The sequence below is a fragment of the Mobula hypostoma genome, chromosome 7, assembly GCF_963921235.1.
Source record: "Mobula hypostoma chromosome 7, sMobHyp1.1, whole genome shotgun sequence".
Classification (NCBI taxonomy): Eukaryota; Metazoa; Chordata; class Chondrichthyes; order Myliobatiformes; family Myliobatidae; genus Mobula; species Mobula hypostoma.
In genome coordinates, this window is record NC_086103.1 from 151,312,929 (window position 1) to 151,330,617 (window position 17,689).

Here is a 17,689-nt window from a genome sequence, read left to right on the forward strand (position 1 = left end):
AATATAGTGTAGGGAATTGTATAGTCAGGCACTATGGTAGAAGGAATAAAAGCATAGACTATGTTCTAAACAGAGAGAAAATTCAAAATCCACTGGTTTAAAGGGACAGGAGTCCTTGTGTAGGATTCTCTAAAGGTTAACTTGCTGGTTGGTAAGGAAGGCAAATGCAATGTTAGCATTAATTTCGAGAGGACTAGAACATAACAGCAAGGATGTGATGCTGAGGCTTTATAAGGCATTGGTCAGACCACACATGGAATATTGTCAGCAGTTGGGGGCCTCTTATCTAAGAAATGATGAGTTGACTTTGGAGAGATTCTGGAGGGGGTTGACAAGGATGATTCAGAATAGAGGGACGTCCATTTAGAATAGAGATGAGGAAGTATTTCTTTAGCTGTGAATCTGTGGAATTCATTGCCAAGATGGCCGTGGTGTATATTTAAAGTGGAGGGTGATAGGTTCTTAACTAGTCAGGGCAGAGTTGAGAGCGATAATAAATCAACCATGATGGAATGATGGAGCAGACTCGATGAGCTGAGTGGCCTAATTCTGCTCCGATGTCTTTATGGTCTTATAGTATAATATGACAAGCTAATGTTTAATATGGGTAAATTTAATTAACGATCTGTTACTGACATATCATGTTTTACAACTTCCAAACTAAATTTAAATAGCTTAAAACATTCATCCTTTCCTTAACCTGCTGTTTCCTTTTCTATGTGAGCGTACTTTAGTTACACAGTTTGAGTGCCCTTTATCCAAAGTTCCAGAATCCGAAATCTGAATTTTTCTGATATCACAAATGGAAAATTCCGCTTGGCTCTGGGAAGGTTCCCAAGTGATGCATATGGCCCTGAGACCACAGACAGTTCTGAAAAGTGACCTCACATATGTATTGGACAGAAGTTAATGAAAAATAGAAAAACACTGCATAAAGCAAAAATGAAGATCTCGACCGTGTATTGAAGGAGTAGGTTCATCAACATCAGAATGAACCTATGCGGCTTAATGGTATGCTGATCATGAAACAAGCAAAGATCTATTATGATGAACTGAAAATTGAAGATAATTGTTTCATGCACAAAATTATAAAAAACATCATATAAAACTATCCACTCCCATTATAGTTGTTGCGGAATGGGAGGCTGTTTATAATTGACGGTGGACATGAGGTCAGTCGTAGCGCTGGAACCTGGTTATAGACTCGGTCGAGGGCGGTCGTTCAACTCCGACAGTCTGTGGTGGACCCAGCTCCATCATGTTAGCCTGTTCACTCTGTGAGCTTCATACCAACTGTACACAATCTGTATATGTGACGTAAATCAAATTTGGGTTTAAATGCAAATATTCAAAATCTCTAAAACCAAAACCCTTCCCGTCCCAAGCATTTCAGATAAGAGATGCTCAACCTGTAATAGCAAAGGCTTAATGGTAATGAGTTCAACTTGATGTTTTCAGGAAAGGGAAAGATCTTTCTTTAACTCTATAAGATATGAACAATATGGAAGTAGACACTGTATCTGAAGGACAGAAGAGCATAAGACCGTAAGATGTAGGAGCAGAATTAGGTCATATGGCTCATTGAGTCTGTCCGCCATTTCATCATAGTTGATCCAATTTTCCTCTCAGCCCCAATCTCCTGCCTTCTCACCCACCCCCGGATCCCTTCATGCCCTGAGCAATCAAGAGTCTATCAATCTCTGCCTTAAATATACATATAGTCTTGTTTTCTGCAGCTGCCTGTGACAAAGAAATCCACAGATTCACCACTCTCTGGCGAAAGATATTCTGCCTCATCTCCATTCTAAAAGGACGCCCCTCTGTTTTGGGACTGTCTCCTCCGGTCCTAGACCCTCCCACGATAGGAATCATCCTTTCTACATCCACTTTATCAAGGCCTTTCACCATTTGGTAGGTTTCAATAAGGTCTCCCCTCATTCTTTGGAATACCAGTGAATACAGGCCCAGAGCCATCAAATGCTCTTCATATGACAAGCCATTCAATCCTGGAATAATTTTCGTAAACCTCCTTTGAACCCTCTCCAGTTTCAGCACATATTTTCTAAGATAAGGGGAAAAATCTGTTCAAAATTCTCCGTGAGGCCTCATCAGTGCTTTATAAAGTTTCATCATTACATCCTTGCTTTTATATTCTGGTCCTCTTGAAATGAATGCTAACATTGCATTTGCCTTCCTCACCACTGATTCAACCTGCAAATTAACTCTTAGGGAATCCTGCATGAGAACTCCCAACTCCCTTTATGCTTCAGTTTTTTGTACTTTCTCTCCATTTAGAAAATATTCAACCGTTTCATTTCTTCTACCAAGTGCATGACAATATATTTCCCAACATTGTATTCCATCTGCCATTTCTTTGCCCATTCTCCTAATCTCTCTATGTCCTTTTGTAGCCTTTCTACTTCCTTAAAGCTACCTGCCCCTCCACCTATCTTCATATCATCTGCAAACTTTGCAACAAAGTCATCAATTCCATCATCCAAATCACTGACATATAATGTAAAAAGAATTGGTCCCAACACAGACTCCTGTGGAACACCAGTAGTCACTGGCTGCCAGTCAGAAAAGGCTCCATTTATTCCTACTGTTTCCCTTCTGCCAATCAGCCACTGCTTTATCCGTGCTAGAATATTCCCTGTAATACCATGGGCTCATAGCTGGTTAAGGAGCTTCAGGTGTGGAACCTTGTCAAATGCCTTCTGAAAATCCAAGTACATAACATCAACTGATTCTCCTTTGTCCCTCCTGCTTGTTACACCTTCAAAGAATTCCAACAGATTTGTCAGGCAAGATTTTCATGCTGACTATGGCCTGTTTTATCATGTGCCTCCAAATATCCGGAGACCTCACCCTTAATAATCAACTCCAACTTCTTCCCAACCACTGAGGTCAGATTAACTAGCCTAGAATTTCCTTTATTCTGCCTCTCTCCCTTCTTGAAGAGTGGAGTGACATTTGCAATTTTCTAGTCTTCTAAAACCATTCCAGAATCTAGTGATTTGTGAAAGATCATTACTAATGCTTTTCACAAATCTCTTCTGACACCTTTTTCAGAACTCTGGGGTGTACACCATCTGGTCCAGATGACTTATCTATCTTCAGACCTTTCCGTTTCCCAAGAATTTCTCTCTAACCCTAAGCTAAGATTCAATCAGAATGCTTTTCGGCAGAAGTGCACAACAGTAATGCAAATACTTGCTCTCCGTAGGATCATCGAGGAAGTCAGAAAGAACAACCTACCAGCCGTGCTTATTTACATCGATTTTTGCAAAGCATTTGACTCCATTCACCGAGGTAAAATGCTGAAGATCCTGAAATCTTACGGAGTAAGACCGTAAAGAATGATACCATTAAGAAAGTCTTTGACTATAAGTACCTTGGGTCAAGAATGATGAGTTTGGAGAAGGACATAAAGATTCGGAAGGCGCTGGCGTGGAGTGCTATGAACGACATGAAGGAAATCTGGAAGTCGAACCTGACCAGAGGGCTTAAAAAGAGGATCTTCATAGCAGTCATAGAGTCCATTCTCACGTATGGATGCGAGACGTGGACACTCACCAAGACAATGCGAAAGTCTCTAGATGGTTGCTATACATGAATGCTCTGGATGGCTCTTGACGTGAGTTGGCAACAGCACATGACGAACGTCGAGCGCTATAACGGCCTACCGATGTTCACCACTAAAATCAAGGTGAGAAGACTGCAAATAGCGGGACACTGTCTATGCCACCCCGAGCTACCTGCCAGCCTAGTCATCATATGGGACCCCAAACATGGGAAGATGAACCCTGGGCTATGGTCAACACGCTCCTAGAAGACAGCAGCACGGCTAATGTAGATGAACTGAACACACTGATGAGGGAGAGGGAGAAGTGGAGAGTCCATCATCGTGACCGACGCCGGCCCCCTAGGCCTGAGTCGACGTAGTAGTAGTTCTTTCTAGTTATGGCAACTTCACACACTTCATGCCCCCGACACCTGAAACTTCCACCATCCTGCTAATGTCTTCCACAGTGAAGATTGATGCAAAATACTTGTTCAGTTCATCAGCTATTTCATTGTCCCCCATTACTACCTCTCCAGCATTATTTTCCAGCAGTCTGATATCCACTCTTGACTCTCTTTTACACTTTATGGATCTGAAGAAACTTTTGGTATCCTCTTTGCTATTATTGGCTAGCTTACTTTTGTATTCCATCCTTACCTTCTTAATAACTTTTCTAGTTCCCTTCTGTTGGTTTTTAAAAGCTTCCCAATCCTCTAACTTCCCACTAATTTTTGCTCTATTATATGCCCTCTCTTTGGCTTTTACATTGGGTTTGACCTCTTGTTAGCCATGGTTGTGTCATCTTTTTTTAGAATACTTTTTCCTCTTTGGGATGTATATATCCTGTGTCTTCTGAATTGCTTCCAGAAATTCCAGCCATTGCTGCTCTGCCATCATCCCTGCCAGTGTTCTTTTCCAATCAATTTTGGCCAACTCTCTCCCATGGCTCTGTAATTCCATTTACTCCACTGTAATACTGATATATCTGACTTCATTTTCTCCTCAGATTTTAGGGTGAATTCGATCATATTGTGATCACTTTCCCCTAAAGGGTCTTTTACATTAACGTCTCTAATTCTGGTTCATTGCACCACCCCTAATCCAGAATAGTTAATCCTCTAGTGGGCTCAACAACTAGCAGCTCTACTGAGCCACCTGGTAGGCACTCTAGAAATTCCCCCTCCTGGAATCCAGCGCCAACCTGATTTTCCCAGTTTACCTTCATATTGAAGTCGTCCATGACTATTGTAACATTGCCCTTTTGGCATACATTTTCTACCTGCCATTGTAATTTGTAGGCCACATCTTTACTTCTGTTTAGGGGTGTATGTACAACTCTCATCAGGGTCTTTTTACCCTTGCAATTCCTTAGCTCTATCCACAATGATTCAACACTTTCCACCCTATGTCACCTCTTTCTATACAACGTATATTCTTGGACATTAAGCTCCCAGCTATAATCTTTCAGCCATGATTCAGTGATGCTGACAACATCATACCTGCCAATCTGTAAACTGTGCTGCAAGTTCATCTCCTTATTCCGTATACTGTGTGAATTCAGGTTCAGCTCCTTCAGTTCTGTATTCACCCTTTTTGATCGTGCCCCCCTTTTAAGTTGCAACTCTTCCTGTTGACTGCAATTTTGCGCTGTCAACTGCAATTTTGCCCTGTCAACAGCCTCCCTTCGCTACACATTGCCTCTGTTTGGAAACCAGCTACCTCAAGGTCATACTGTTTCCACAATTAATACTGTTGAGCGCTCTCCCACTCTTACTCTACCGTCTTGTTTGACATAGTTCTCAAAACTGTTCTCTCTTATGATCTTGTGTTTATCTGCCTTCTTGCTGTATGCTTCTATAATACTTGCCTCTATTATTCCATGTGAAAGGAAGTCCCACATTCTAACTACTCCCTGGACAAACAACATTTTCATGTATTCCAATTCAGCATTCTAACTATTTTATATTGATTACCCCTTGTTCTAGTAACACCTGTAATGAACACACTTACTCTAACTTAAGCTATCTGGAGCGGCACAGTAGCATAGTGGTTAGCACAGTGCTTTATGGTACAGCCAACCTGGGTTCAATTCCTGTTACTGCCTGTAAAAAGTTTTACGTTCTCCCTGTGACCGCATGGGTTTCCTCCAGGTGCTCTGGTTTCCTCCCACAGTCCAAAGACATACCAGTTGGCAAGTTAATTGGTCATTGTAAATTGTCCTGTGATTAGGCTAGGGTTAGATCAGGAGATTACTGGGCAGCGTGGCTTGAAGGCCTGGGAGGGCCTGTTCTGTGCTGTATCTCAATAAATAAACAAATAGAAAAAAATAAACAGATCATTACCAGTCTGCTCAACCCTTCTTGAGAGCTGCAAAGTCTCACATAACGGGCGAACTTTTTAAAACTTGTCTAATCCTCTATAGCAGCCTTTGAAGTGGCTGCTGGAGATATCACAGGTTCAGGAGTTGTATTTTGAGTCAAAAATGGGTGACGCTTTTCTCAAATGTTACTGGTGTGAATTGGATCATTAGGTGTTCAACCAGGACATTGAACTAGGGTAGTCAAATACAATCCAAATTACACCTGTGAGCCAGGGATGTTTCACTTTGCTCTACCTGTCTGTCTCTTCCTTCAGTTAGTCCTGACGAAGGGTCTCGGCCTGAAACGTCGACTGCACCTCTTCCTACGGATGCTGCCTGGCCTGCTGCGTTCACCAGCAACTTTGATGTGTGTTGTCTACCTGTCTGTGCTTGGCCGCTCAACCAGAAATCCTTTGAATGGCTTAGTCCTCAGAGTCCATATCATTTTCACTTCTGAATCCCTGATAAAAATCACAGCTTTGGAACTTCTTCTTTAACCCTTTACCTTTCCATCTATCACCTCCCAGCACTTCAACCCCCTCCCTCACCCATCTACCTTCTTGTTTTGCTTATCACCTGCCAGCATGTACTACTTTCCCTCCCCCCTCCTTATTCTGGATTCTTCCCCCTTCCTTTCCAATCCCGATGAAGGGTCCCAGTTTGAAACACTGACTGTTTAATCTGCTCCATCATTGCTGCCTGACCTGCTGAGTTCCTTCAGCATTTTGTGTGGCTTGCTCAAGATTTCCAGCATCTGCAGAATCTCTTGTGTGTATAGTTTTGAAGCTTCTCCTTCTGCTGGCTTCCATAGTATTTTGGGAAACAAGATGCCCTGGGAACCACGTTCATTGTAAGCCAATCCTGTTATACAGGACAGAAGGGCAGAGTGATTATCTTCCTCTCTAATTTGGAACTTCGTTGTTGTTGTAAAGTCATGGTCAACATCCAACACTGAATCAGACCCTTTGGCCAGCCAACCTGTACATACACCCAGAGGCCATTTTATTAGGCAAACCCTTACACCTGCTTGTTAATGTAAATATTTATTCAGCCAATCATATGGAGGCAATTCAATACATAAAAGCATGCAGACATGGTCAAGAGGTTCTGTTGTTGTCCATACCGTACATTGGAATGGTGAAGAAATGACTTTGGTTGTGGTGAAGAAATAAGTGACTTTGGCTGTGGAATGATCTTTGGTGCCATACAGGGTGATTTGAGTATCTCAGAAACTGCTGATCTCCTGGGATTTTTATGTACAACATACTCTGGAGTTTACAAAGAATAGTGCCAAAAACAAAAAAAAATCCAGCGAGTGGCTGTTCTGTGGGTGAAAGCACCTTGTTAATGAGAGAGGTCGGAGATGAATGGCCAGAGTGGTTCAAGCTGACAGGAAGGGGACAGCAACTTAAATAACCACATCTTACAACAGTGGTGTGCAGAAGGGCACCTCTGAATGCACAACACATTGATCCTTGAAGTGGATGGGCTACAGCAGCAGAAGACCACAAACATACACTCACTGGCCACTTTATTAGATACTTCCTGTACCTAATAAAGTGGCCAGTAAATGTACATATTCTAATTCCATTTACCAAATGCTTCTTAAATGTCCTGAGAGTACTTGCTTCCACCTCATTCTCAGGTAGTTAATTTCAGACTGCAGCATTCATTTGGTGATAAAATTTTTCTTTGTATCCACTTAAAAACTCTTAATCCTTGCCTTAAATGTTTTTATTTACTTATTTAGAGAGACTGCATGGAACAGGCACTTCCAGTCCTTTGAGCCATGCCACTAGCAATCCACCGAATTGTCCCTAGCCTAATCACGGCACAACTTACAATGAACGACCAGTTGACCTACAAACCCAGCTGTCCTTCCACTCTGGAAAGACTGGAGCACCCAGAGTAAACCCATGGAGGACATACAAATTCATTACTGAGGACACCCGGACTGATCTCTGAACTCCAACGTCCTGAGCATCGTGCTAACCTCTAGTCTCGGACACCCCTGACAGTGGAGCTTTTTAAAACTATCTACCCTAATTATGCTTCTCATAATTTTGTACACTTCTATATGATGCTCCCACAACCTCCTCCACTGCAAGGAAAACATCCTATCCAGTCTTTCACCATTACTGAATCATTCCATCCCAGGGAACACCGTCGTGAATCTCATCTGCTCCTGCACCGTTTCAATCATATTCTATCCTGTGGGATGGCAATCAGTACTGTGCACAATGTTCCAGCCATGGCTTAACCAACGTTTTATGAAGTTGAGCAAGGATCTTGCTACTGCTCTTCTGTATATGCTGGCTAATAAATGTAAGCATCCCCTTTGGATATATTCTTCAAGATTGCTTTGTTCTTTGATATTCCTTAGGGCCCTATGATTCATGACCCATCTTTACTTGACCTCCCAAATGTATCACCTCACAAATATGAGGATTAAATTTAATTTGCCATTGTCCTGCCCAGTTTACCAGCCAAACTATATCCTCTGTAGTCTAAAACTAGTCTCATCACCGTGAGCAACTAATGCAATGTGTGTTCTCTTGTAACAGGGAAATAAAGAGCTAAAAAGAATACGATTAGTTTTATTTGTCACATGTACATTGAAACAAACAGTGAAATGTGTCATTTTGTATCAAATCAAATTAGAAGGTTTGTACTGGGCAGCCTGCGAGTGTCACCATGCTTCCGGCACCAATATAACATGCCCACAACTCACTAACCCCAACAATACATGTTTGAAAGGAAGAAGGAAACTAGAGTACCTGCAGGAACCATCAGTCACAGGGAGAATGTACAAATTCCGTCCAGGTAGTGGCGTAAATCAAACCCCAGTCCTATGCCTCCCCCCACCCACTGAGCTATTAGTGGTTAATAAGAAGGCTGGAGGCAATATCTGGTCCTTAAACAAAATAAGGAGAAGAGATGGTGGGAGAATATTTTGATGAGAGTCCCTCGAATGTGAATTGCAGGAGTGTTGGCAAGAGGTGCAGGTTGTGCACTTGAGAACAAGTGAGTGGAGCCAGCTGTTTGTGAAGGCAACAAGCAAAAAAAGGAATATGTACAAGAGATGATTTTGCAGCCAGAAGAAATGGAGGTGATGGTGCACAGAATGGTTGTTTGTTGACTAGAGTAGAATAGATGTGATGGAGTGAGTGAGGGGAGTGTGAGAATTGCTGTATCCTGCAGCATTCAGCCAAGGTCCTCGGAGAGAACATTTTGATGCCAACCTTTTCTACTGCTTTGACTCAGTGGTTTCTGCTGATGTTGTGTGTGTCATCTTGCTACTTTGTGATACTGGTTGCTTCCCTCCTGGGCTGTAGCGTGTACTTTTAGAGAGGTACCAGAAACCATAAAGTATTTTTTCTTCTCTTTGCAGCAGAATTAGGGAGGTCAAAGGTGCATCTCCAATTCAGAGACACATCCGTACCATGGATGGGCTCAGGATTCCCACCTGGATTTGTACAACGTTAACAGAGATTTGATAGGCAGATGTCCCAGCCAGATCCCCAGTCCCACTATAATGAGATCTGATTAATGTTTTCAAGGAAGACATTGTTGCTCTTTGCACAGATGTAGCCTGTTCCCATTTTTAAAATTTTATTTCATATTTCCAATATCTGCAGTATTCTACTAAAGAAGCGCAGTTGTTAAAATTCACTGTATTTCAGGCCCATGAGTCTATTAACATTTGAAACTTCACACTCCCTCAGCTAACTACCCATCTTGCACCATTCTTGTGCTATGTTGAGTTTAACTTGCATCATTTGTAGAAATGCCCTTCTTTTGTCCAGATATACAAGGGATAAGGCCTGCCTTCTAACACCATTGTATGGTTTCTATATGTTGGACTTTAGCAATCCCTTTGACAAAATTCCACTTGGTCTGCTGGTCTGGAAACCTAGAAACATAGAAAACCTACAGCACAATGCTGTGCTGAACATGTACTTAGTTTAGAAATTACCTAGGGTTACCTATAGCCCTCTATTTTTCTAAGCTCCATGCATCTGTCCAGGGGTCTCTTAAAAAACCCTATCGTATCCGCCACCACCACTGTCACCGGCAGCCCATTCCACGCACTCATCACTCTCTGCACAAAAAACTTACCCCTGACATCTCCTTTGTACCTACTTCCAAGCTTCTTAAAACTGTGCCCTCTTGTGTTAGCCATTAGGTTCCAATAATTCCAGGGAGAGCTTGTTAGGGAGATTCAAAATTGGCTTAGAGGTAGGAAGTAGAGGGTGGCGTTTGAAAGTTGTTTCTTGAAGGGGAGACTAGTGACATACGGTATACCACAGGAGTTGGTGTTGAAGCCCTTGTTATTCTTATAAATGATTTGGATACAAATGCACAAGGCTTGATTAATAAATTTGCAGATGACACAAAATTAAGAAGTGTTGTTGACAGCGAAGAAAATTATTGTAGATTACAGGGGGGATCTTGATCAGTTAAGGAAGTGGGCCAAGGAGTAACAAATCGAGTTCAATGCAGCTAGGTGTGAGGTGATGCATTTTGGAAAGTCAAAACACTGCAGGACTTATTCTATGAGTGGTAAGGCACCGGGGAGTGTAATGGAACAGAAGAACCTAGGATTACAAGTATATAGCTCTTTGAAAGTGGCGTCACAGATAGACAGGTGGTGAAAATGGGCTATTAATACACTGGCCTTCAGGAGACCGAGTATACAGTAGGAGTTGGGATGTTACGTTGCAGATGTTGGTGAGGCTGCACTTGATGTACTGTGTACAGTTCTGGTCACCCTGTTATAGGAAAGATGTAATTAAACTGGAAAGAGTGTAGAAAAGTTCTACAAAGTATTTGCCAGGACTAGAAGGCCTGAATTATAGGGAGAGGCTAGACATGCTAGGTCAAGATTTAAGCTGGCAGGGGGAGAATTTGAAAGGAACCCAGGGGGCAACTTTTTCATGCAGAGGGCAATAGAGATATGAAATAAGTTGCCAGAGTTGTCAGTGGAATTATTTAAGAAGCCCTTGGATACAAGAAGCTCTTTTGAATTTGGCGGATGCACATGAAAAAATATTAATTGGAGGAGACTTTAATTTTTGCTTAGACCCAGTCTTAGATAGATCAACCAAGGCTGTTATAAAATCGAAGGTAGTAAATTTAACTTTATCATTGATGAAAGATTTAAATTTGATTGATATATGGAGAAGAATCAATCCTAAAGAAAGAGACTATTCGTTCTATTCCCATAGACATAAAACTTACTCAAGGATAGATTTTTTTCTATTATCAATGCATATTCAACACAGAGTGAAAAATATGGAATATAAAGCAAGAATATTATCAGATCATTCTCCTTTATTAATGACAATAATAATGGCTGATAAGGAAGAAGTGGCTTATAGATGGAGATTTAATTCAACATTATTAAAACGTCAAGATTTTTGTGATTTTATGAAAAAGCAGATTCAATTTTTTTTGGATACAAATTTTCATTCAGTGGATGATAAATTTATATTATGGGATGCGATGAAAGCATATCTTAGGGGCCAGATAATAAGTTATACGTCTAAAATTAAGAAAATATATATGGCAGAACTAGATCAATTGGAAAAAGAGATTACAAAAATAGAAAAAGAATCTCAAAGATATATGTCAGAAGAAAAACGAAGGCAACTTGTCAATAAGAAGTTACAATATAATACGCTTCAGACATATAGAATGGAAAAAGCAATTATAAGAACTAAACAAAGGTATTATGAGTTAGGTGAGAGAGCACATAAAATTCTTGCCTGGCAGTTGAAAACAGAACAAGCTTCCAAAACAATAAATGCAATTAGAACAAGGGCAAATAAAATATCTTATAAACCTCTTGAAGTAAATGAAACCTTTAAAAATTTCTATTCTGAATTATATCAATCAGAATCTCAAAATGATGTTAATGAGATAGAAAGGTTTTTATCACAAATATCTCTTCCAAAATTGAATTTGGAAGAACAGAAGGGATTAGATATGCCTTTTACATTAAAAGAAGTTGAAGAAGCTTTAGGATCACTCCAAAGTAATAAATCTCCAGGAGAAGATGGTTTTCCACCTGAATTTTATAAAAAATTTAAAGATTTATTATTTCCTCTCTTTATGGAACTAATACATCAAGCAGAAAAAATACATAAACTTCCAGAATCTTTTTCAACAGCGATTGTAATAGTATTGCCAAAAAAAGACAGAGATCCTATGAAACCAACATCATACAGGCCTATTTCTTTATTGAATACGGATTATAAAATAATAGCAAAAATTTTATCGAATAGATTATCTAAATATTTACCAAAATTAATACATATGGATCAAACAGGATTTATTAAAAATAGACAATTGGCAGATAATGTAACCCGGCTACTCAGTATAATTCATTTGGCACAAAAAAGGGACGAGAAGAGTATAGTAGTAGCCTTGGATGCAGAAAAAGCACTTGATAGATTAGAATGGGATTTTTTATTTAAAGTATTAGAAAAAAATGGGTTAGGAGCATCTTTTATAAATTGGATTAAAACTTTAAATTCTAACCCTAAGGCTAAAGTAGTGACAAACTCTCAAATTTCAACATCATTCCAGTTAAAAAGGTCAACTAGACAAGGTTGTCCATTATCACCTGCTTTATTTGTACTGGCGATAGAGCCATTAGCAGAACTAATCAGAATTGATCCAGATATTATGGGTTTTAGAGTTAATCAGGAGGAATATAAAATTAATCTTTTTGCCGATGATGTTTTGATCTACTTAACAAACCCACAACATTCGTTACATAAATTATCTTCTAGATTGGATGAATATGGGAAGGTATCAGGTTACAAAATAAATTGGGATAAAAGTGAAATTTTACCTCTTACTAAAGGAGACTATAGTCAATGTCGATTAGTAACCCAATTTAGATGGCCGGTAAATGGTATAAAGTATTTAGGTATAAGACTTGATAATGATGTAAGGAATTTATATAAATTTAATTATTTACCACTATTGAAAAAAATTCAAGAAGATCTTGACAAATGGATGATACTACCAATAACATTAGTAGGTAGAGTCAATGTTGTAAAAAGGAATATATTTCCTAGATTGCAGTATTTGTTTCAAACATTACCAATACAATTGCCACAGAAATTTTTTCAAGAGTTAAATAACTGTGTGAGAAAATTTCTTTGGAAAGGTAAAATGTCAAGAATATCATTGGAAAAATTGACATGTAAATTTGGGTTAGGAGGGTTACAACTTCCAAACTTTAAAAGCTATTATAAAGCAAATCAACTTAGATTTATTGCATCTTTCTTCGATGATCGAAAACCAGCATGGATTAAAATAGAATTAGATAAGATAGGAGAAAATAGACCTGAAGATTTTATATATAACTGGGAATCTAAATAGATACGGGAAAAGAAAGAATCTCCTATATTAACACATTTGATTGATCTATGGAATAAGATAAATGTTGATAATGAAACACAGAAATCTCTATTAGCAAGGAGACCTTTGTTCCAAAACAGACTTATTCCTTTTACAATGGACAATCAACTTTTATATAATTGGTACCAAAAAGGGATTAAATTTATAGGAGATTGTTTTGAACGAGGTATATTGATGTCATTTGAACAATTAAAGGATAAATATAAAATATCAAATAATACTTTCTTTTGTTACCTTCAATTAAGGGCTTACTTAAAAGGTAAGCTGGGTCAAACAATGTTTTTGCCAAAACCTAATGAAATTGAAATTTTAATTCAAAAAGGGAAAATTAAAAAATTTATTTCTTGTATGTATAATTTGATTCAAGAACAGACAATTAAACAAGGAACCCATAAGTCAAAGCAAAAATGGGAAACAGATCTGAATGTTAATATTGATGAAACAAATTGGTCAAGACTCTGTCTTGACAGTATGACAAATACAATAAATGTTCAACTTAGATTAGTACAATATAATTTTTTACACCAATTATATATTACACCACAAAAAATAAATAGATTAAATTCAAATCTATCAGATAAATGCTTTTGGTGTAATCAAGAAATTGGTACTTTTTTACATTCTACTTGGTCTTGTTTTAAAATTCAACCCTTTTGGATAAATTTAAGAGTCTTATTGGAACAAATTACTGGAACTCAACTTCCACATAACCCTGTATTATTTCTATTAGGTGATATTGAAGGGATTAAGCTGAAACTTAAATTGAATAAATATCAGAAAGAATTTATAAAAATTGCATTGGCGGTAGCTAAGAAGACTAGAGCAGTTACTTGGAAATCTGATTCGTATTTAAGTATGGATCGTTGGAATAATGAAATGGCTAGTTCTATTCCACTCGAAAAAATTACTTATAATTTAAGAGATAAATATGTAACATTTTTGAATATTTGGCGCCCTTATTTACAAAAGATAGGATGGCATATTTAAGTGCTCCGATAAAGATCTTGGTCCCTTGGGGGAAAGTAACGAATAATTATACCAAATTTATTTTGAATCCCATAGAGCATGTGGAAACCTTCCAATATCCAGGCGGCTCTTTTTTTTTCTTTTCTTTCTTTTTAGGTAGGACTATATATGGGGGGGGAGGGTTAAGGGGAGGGGGGAGGGTAGATTTTATCTTTTCATGTATTCTTTTTGAAAACTCAATAAAAATTATATTACAAAGAAAAAGAAGCCCTTGGAGAGGTACAATAGGAAACGGGGCTACAGATATGGGCTGAATGCTAGAAATTAGGACCAGCTGAGTAGGTGCCATGGTCAGTATGGAGTTGTCGGCCCAAATTCATACTGTATTGCTCTATGACTCAATGATTCTATAATTGCATGAACCCAGTAGATTGTATGTAGTCAACACCAACTTGCATTCAAACAAAAAGGGCAGAAAACAGTAAATCTTGGTGAATGATTGTTTTTTCAGACTGGAGATTGGTAGGCAGTTCTGTTCCCCAAGTGTTAGTACTAGGAAAACTTTGATTTTGATATTTATAAAAGAAACTGCATACTGGAGTACAAACTAAAATCCTATGCAATTATTGTGGTACCAAAACATAGATGTGTGACAGACAGTGATGATAATTTCAATCAATTGTAATTGAGCAAAGGTAGCCCAGCAAATAAGGGTGAGTGGAATTTAATTGCAATGTGTGAGATGATGTACGTCAGCAGAGGGGATGGAGAAAAATCAATATATCAGACCTTGGGCTTTGTTAATAGAACAACTGAGTAGAAAAACAGGAAAGTTATATTTATAAAGGTCCAATTGGACAACTGTTAGAGTATCGTATCTGGATCTGACCACTACATTTAAAGAAAAGGTGAAAGTCCTTAAGAGGGTCCAAATAGACTGACTAGAATGATTCTAGGGATGAGGGATTCTGGCTAGATGGTCTAGGCTGGAAAAGCTGGGATTTGCAAGGAAATCTGGAAAATAAGATACACTTGGACAGTGTAGATAAAAGCTGTTGCAATGAGGTGATGGTCCTTAAGATGCAGAATTAAGACTTTGGCCGGGCGACATAGAGTTTACGTAGAGGTCTTTACTATGCAGTGAATGGTAGTGACCTGGAACTCACTGCCTATAGGGTGGAAAAAGCAGAGATGATCAATAAATTCAGACAAAATTAGACCTTAAATTCACAGGGTTATAAGATCGAAAGAATGAATGCATCTGATGAGATAGATCTACAGAGTGCCATCATTGAATTGATGGGGCAAATTGCCTCATTCTGTATCATAATGGCTCAATTATCTGGGCAGTGGGTGTGACAGCTTTGTTTAAAAGGGCTTGGGCAGATTATGTGTCACAAACATATGGATTACTTTGTAAATACTTATCAGTCAACTTAAATGAAGCACCGTTTCAGGCTGACAAATAGATGAATTCAAATGACGCTCTCAAGGCACGATCTGTAAGTGTGCATGTTATCATACCATAATAAAATAAAACTCACCCTTTGTTCCATTCATGTTGATTACCAATGACGTCTAATCCCCAGCAGATAACCAAAAGAAAGACAGCTGAGGAGTGAAAGGAGCATTCAGTGTGTGGGGGCAGTAGATGCAATAGGCCTTTGGAAATTGGAAATTAATTTTCTATTTTTCATTTCAGCCTCAGTTATCAGCACTTCATGTAGCTATCAAAACTTAAATTTTCCAGAATATTACTCAAATATAGTATTTATGCCTTTTGATATTATATTGCTCAAGCTCTGACTGGCTATATATTCATTAAAGGTTAGTTCATTTTTTAAAACTGCTTTTGAAAATACTTAACAGGATAGTGGAATATTACTAAGCTGAAAGGTAAAATTTTAAGTGCATAGCACTTAGGTGAATTTATAGCCTCTCGTTACAGAAGCAATGAAACACAGACATGTAACATACTAGCTCTGCTGCAAGCCCAGTTCAATTCCCCTGCATTAACTTCAAATAGTCAAGCTGAGCAATGTTACGCAATTTTATCTTTTTATTGGTAACAATCAAATCAAATATTTGCTTTTCTTATGAAATAATAAGGTTGGAAAAACATTAAATGGGAATAAATTGCTTTGTTCGTATTTTTATTCCAGATGCCATAGTTTAGTGTAAAATTAAGTGTCAATAGCATTTTATGCAGATGATCTCATTAATTTTTTTGATGTATCGTCATTGTGAGGAACTGAGCTTGTTTCAAGTGATTGATACTGAAAAAGGTTAGCACAAAATGGTGTGATAGAAAAGACTCCTCCCTCATCATGATTCACATTAATCGCTCCTTGTTAAACGATCTATTGTGGTCTTAATCTCTTTTGACAATGATTCTGCATCAGAAGTTATCCTAATTTCCCTCTCATACGTATACTCAGACAAAAAGTTGATGTGACACATTAGTACTGACAGGGACTTCTGTTTGATGGTTTCCTGTATTCCATGCGCTTAATTCACTTGGTGCAAGAATTTGATGAAGTTATGGAACATGGTGAAATGTAAAGCAGTAGACATTAGAATAAAAATATTACAACTAGAAAATCTATTTACTTACCTGTCTATCTACCTAGCTATTCACTTATTGAGATATTGCGTGGAATGGTTCCTTCCGGTGATTTGAGCCACTCTGTTCAGCAAGGTCTGATTTAACCCTAGCCTAATTATGCGTCAATTTACAATGACCAACTAACCTACCAACCGGTATGTCCTTGGTCTGTGGGAAGGAACTGAAGCACTCTGAGGCAGTCCACGTGTTCAGGGAGAGAATGTCCAAACTCCTTATGGCCAGTGGCACGAAATGAACCCGGGTCGCTTGTGGTGATCGTGCTACCCCAAATTTTTCAACCAAAGGGGATACTTCACATTTTTCTGCATTCTTGCTCGCTCACTTAACCATCTATATTCTTGAAGAATACAATTGGCTTGAGTCAAAGTTAGATATAAAGTGGATTCCGATTAATTGGGACACATTGGGACCAGTATATTTTGGTTGGAGGAATAACACCTTATATTCTGTCTGGGTAGCCTCCAACCTGATGGCATGAATATTGATTTCTCAAATTTTTCAGTAATGCCCACCTCTTCCCCCCGACTTCTTGCTCATTTCCCATCCCCTTTTCCATCTCTCCTTATCTCCTTGCCCGGCCATCACCTCCCTCTGGTGCTCCTCCCCCCTCTTCTTTCTCCCATGGCCTTCTGTCCTCTTCTATCAGACTCCCCCTTCTCCAGCCCTGTATCTTTTACACCAATCAACTTCCCAGCTCTTTACTTCATCCCTTCAGGTTTTACCTATCACTCTCTCCTCC